The 4,621-nt window shown below is 47.6% G+C and overlaps 1 pseudogene; it reads right to left on the bottom strand.

Annotated features, from left to right (window-relative positions):
• Positions 1-1,318: 1,318 nt before the first annotated feature.
• On the bottom strand, positions 1,319-1,862 carry LOC103551376 (large ribosomal subunit protein eL43-like; annotated as a pseudogene).
• Between the last annotated feature and the right edge of the window lie 2,759 nt (positions 1,863-4,621).

The raw sequence follows: 4,621 nt of genomic DNA, 5'->3' as shown, positions 1-4,621 counted from the left end.
GTGGTGGCTTATGGCAAAACCATAAAACTATTTCTTCAAAAAGAAGTGGAATGAAAAGTATAGGTCCCAACTTACACTCCTGCAAACTGATAATGAACCAGTCTACTCCTGAGCTATCACGGCCTTGTTTGGAGTCTAAAAGGTACATAAATAACTTGAATCATGGAGAGAAGTAACCAGAAGTCAAACAGCATGTTCCGGAGGGCAGTTCCTCTTAGCCAAGCAACATGACATTTTAACCTGCCTGCTTTCATTTGGGTTGTGTGGGTCCACATCCAGGAAGAGGGCTGACATTTTAACAGTCTTGTTACACAACAAGCTTCCTTTGATTTTACCGAATTTTCCCCCTGACTAGCAGCTCTCTTGACATGACTGAATTCTCTGTCAGGAATGGACCTCAGATTAAATCGCTCCCTCTCTTCCCCAGCCCCTAAAGTTAAGGAAACAATATGTTTCTAATTTCTCTTTGGGCTTCTTATTCTTGAGTCAAATCTTCTGCTCTAGTTATATTATTGAGGTGGCATTTTATGGCCCCAAAATGCCTGCGTGGCTTTCCTATAAAATAACACCTCTATTTAAAAAAGGGTAATTTCAATGACATTTCCTTGGCAGGTATTTTATTCAGAGAGGGAAAAGTAACATTGGGGTAGAAGGGAGGTGGGTATAGGGAATAAGGCCAGGAAGTCTGGCACAGAGACATCATCAATTATGATCTAAAATGCTGTCACTTGTATGATAGAAGTCTTGGGATCAAACATGGGCACAGCAGGACTGACATGAGGAGACGGGAAGCAGGTGGGTCTGTCTTTCAGTAGGGAGTGAACATGAGAGGCGGGCAAAGAGAAGCACGAGTTCCTCCTCTCGTTGGCTCTCTTGGGGTCAGGCTCCTTCCTGCTGGGCCATCCTGGCTGGATGAAGCAGAGGACTGCTGGGTTCTGGCTCCCCACCCCCTGGTTCCCTAAGGGCCAACCAATCACCACAGAGGTCTGAGACAACTCCAGGAGCAGCTACTGACCCAGGGCCATCACCCTGAAGATGCAACATCTCCTCTCCCACCTACTGAGACCCAAAACCCCTTTAAGGAGAGAAAAAGCCTTTCATTCCAGTTAATGATAGAAGGCTTAAGACACAAAAGCCTGGCAGGGGAACATTCTTTTTGAATAAGCTGGTTGCCTTATCCTTCCTGCCAGCCAAAGGCAAGGGACCAGAGCCTCACTAGGGCTGGGCTATGGGGAGAGAGGGCGGAGTGCTTGGAATGTGGAGAGTATGCGAGAGAAGAAGGACCTGGAAGGCGTCATGGTTTTGGGGAGTCACCCTGTTACCTTCAGTGGATCGGAGACAGAACAAGCTGTGCCATGTGGTTGGCCCAAGGAGAGCAGGGCTGGGTCACATGACCCCCTTTTTTGTTACATAAATTCACCCATTTGTTATCTATAGCGATGTTTCAAATGGTGGAACTTCTCTTTCGGTTCCTTTGGTCCTCTGATGGCTGACTTTGCTGAGACGGCAGAAGTGGCGTGGTAGGTCCAGGCCCCTCCAGCTGCTGTTTCACGCAGAATTGCAGTGCCAGAGCCCCACAGCTCATCTCTCCGTTTTGGTTTTGCCACAGAAGGAGCAAGTGTACTTGGTGTGCAGGCCAAGCTCAATTTTCTTCACCATTTTCCTGAGAGAGGCACTGTAACCAGTCCTGTATTTGTCAACGATTCGGATCTTCTCGATCCGTTCAGCCATATCTCTGCAAGCTGCCTCTCAGCCCAGAGAGGAAGCCACTCCCTTTATTCTAAAGTCAACCAATCATCGTACAAAGTGACTGCATCCCAGGAGATTTGGCAATTGAGGTAACGTAAAATTTGCTATTTTAAAAAATGACTTATTGGCCAAATCAGAGAGTGGTATTTTAGTCATTGAAATGTTAACAGACTCAGAAAAAGCAGATATGGGGCACATGCTCAGTTCGGGGTGCTGCATGGGGGTGTGTAGGGTCAAGAGGAGAATTCTTAGGGAGCAATCCTACCACGCCCTGCTTCTCTAGCAAAGGATACTTCTTTCCTCTCCAACTGGCTTCCCTGCCTCGAAAAGGAGCTGCTTGCTTTACAGAAAATCTCACGGACTATCGCCACATCCCTGTGAGATGTGTGTTGTTCTCCCGGTTAGGCAGTGGTCGAGGCCCTGGCCTGAAGCCACACCACTGCTAAGTACAAAGCTGAGGATGAAGCCAGGCCTGTGAGACTATTGAATCCACACTCTTGACCACAGTGCATACCCCCAGGACCTCCCCTGTCCCCCGAGAGCCTGAGGAGGCAGCACGGCCGTCTCCAGGGGTAGTCTATCCCTCACACTCCATCCCCAATATGTTTAGGGCACAGGCAGAAAGAGGGTCTAGCTTGCATCTTGAGTATCCTTTGGTTCCCATGAGCCAGGAGATTTGCAAGGGCCCTAATGTGGCTAGGGGTCCAGTGATGCTGCAACCAAGGCTATGGGGGGCGGCCTGGCCAGAGCCCAGAGGGAGAGGGTGGCAGGGACTCAGAGGTGTCTGTGATGATGCAGAGAGGCAAGGGGAGCCCAGATCCACAGGGAGGGGCAGCAGGCTGAGAAATAGGCTGAGAAAGAACACATGAGGAGTTCATAGGCTGCTGAGACCAGTAGAACATCAAACCAACCCAACCACAGCTTGGGGATCGTGTAGAGTGTTCACATACACAGACCAGCATGAGGCCAGGGGCCCCTTCTCAGTCCCCAACTGCCGTGATGTCCTGTAAAGCTTCTCCTGTTGCCCCATCCACTAGAAACCTAAGAGAGGAGTAGAGGAGCAGGGGAAGAGGCTGGAAAACTGAGCAACTGAACCATGGAGACTGAAGTAATCCTCAAGACAGTATTTAAATATTGCATCTAGGTCTTAAACTGGTTAGACTCAACCTGGCTTCTCTTTATCACCATCCATTGGGTAAGGGCCTCATGAGGACGATGATAGACGTTTTCTTTGCACATCTGAGTGCGGTGAGTAAATCAGCAGTCCTGCTACTCATGGCAGTTGCTGCCTGGGCACCAGGTGGCTACACTTGGCAACCTCATCTTGTTTATTTTCCATAAACTACGTCACATGCCTCTCCTAGAGGAGGTCCAGCTGACATCTGGGATGCTGTGTGGGGTGTCAGGCCTTCCTCGGTGCCATCTTCAGGATGGAGGTGGATGCCAAGCTCTCTCAGGGTCCTTATGTTCCTCCCTTACCAAGTTGTATTTTCAACACGTGGTCTCATCTTGAGGCATTAAGGCCCCTGTGTTCACCCACCACTTGGGTTTCAAGAGGGCTAGGGTGACGGGTGTAGAGCAATGCCAGGGTGCAAGGCACTTAGTTGCAGGAGGCCCAAAGCACCAAGAATTTCAGACCTAGGAGTCTGGGGGCTCAGATCTCATCTAGTCCAACCCTCTCACTTGAACAAACCAGGACACCGAGGCTAGCCAAATCATAAAATCAAGACTTGAGCCCATGTTTGGGGGCTCCCTGTCCTTTGCAGTCCCCCACCCCCACCTTGGGGCATGGGACAAAGCATGAGTGGAGCCCTCCTGGGAGGCCCACGTGGAGGAGACCAATTCTGTTCACCTTTCGTTTTCCATCAGGCCAGCCCTGACAGCAAGACCCACTTACAGTTCCAGTTTGTTCTTCTTTTTTTATTAATCAAAATTTAAAATGAACTTTACCATGTTAATTAACCTTTTCCACTGTTTGGCATCATCCTAGTCCCTGTGCTTCATATTCCCCCACCAACAAATCATACTGTTTGCCTATTGATCGGCTGTAAATCAAACCTTTTACAGCCTATTAAATCACACCAGATCGACAAGGTCGTTTTCGCAAAGTCAGCATTTTGGACGAACGCTGCTGTCCCCACTCGTCTACCGGCTTCAGAGATGGGGGAGCGGTCTCCGTGTGGGGGTTGTGGACATCAGAGCGGACTGTGTTGAAGGTTCCAGGCTAAATTTAGCTGCAACCTCCCAGCTGGTTGTTATTCCAGCAACTAAGTGTGGGCTTGCCCAGCTGTATTTTAAGCTGAGCCCCAAATTTCCCTCTGTTTGGTTTTGTCGTGTTCTGCAGAATTTTGGTTTAGCTACCAAAAATATAAAGGGTTTTCTCGTGGGCTTTTAAGTAACTTCAACCGGAGAGAGTAAGAACAAACTGTCTACTGCTGACACGGGACTTTGTGATGTGAAGGGACCCGTCCAGCTAGTGGAGGACATGCTTTGACCACCCAAGTTACTTGTCTGAGACCGAGGAATAAGGAAGACCATGACTCCTAATTTGTGCATTTAGAAAGCTTGCTGTTTTTATATGTCAATATAACTAAATAATATATATATTACATGAGTATATATTATATATAATATATAATATATGAACAATATAACAATAAAACTGAAATTTAAAGAAAAAAGTGCTTACTGTTAAGAAGTACTTCCAAAATTTTCAAAACTCCATGCTTAAGTACAAAACAGTATTCACAGCATGCTACCATCTGTGTAGAAAAATAGAAAATATATGTTTGTGTATGCAAATAGTATTTCTGGAAACATTCACGAGGAACTGGCAAAGCTGGTTGCCTCTGAAGAGAAAAACTGAAGGACC

Source organism: Equus przewalskii, chromosome 9 (genome assembly GCF_037783145.1).
Source record: "Equus przewalskii isolate Varuska chromosome 9, EquPr2, whole genome shotgun sequence".
Lineage (NCBI taxonomy): Eukaryota > Metazoa > Chordata > Mammalia > Perissodactyla > Equidae > Equus > Equus przewalskii.
Note: the sequence above shows the minus strand (reverse complement) of the source record. Positions and strands in the feature narration are given on the sequence as shown.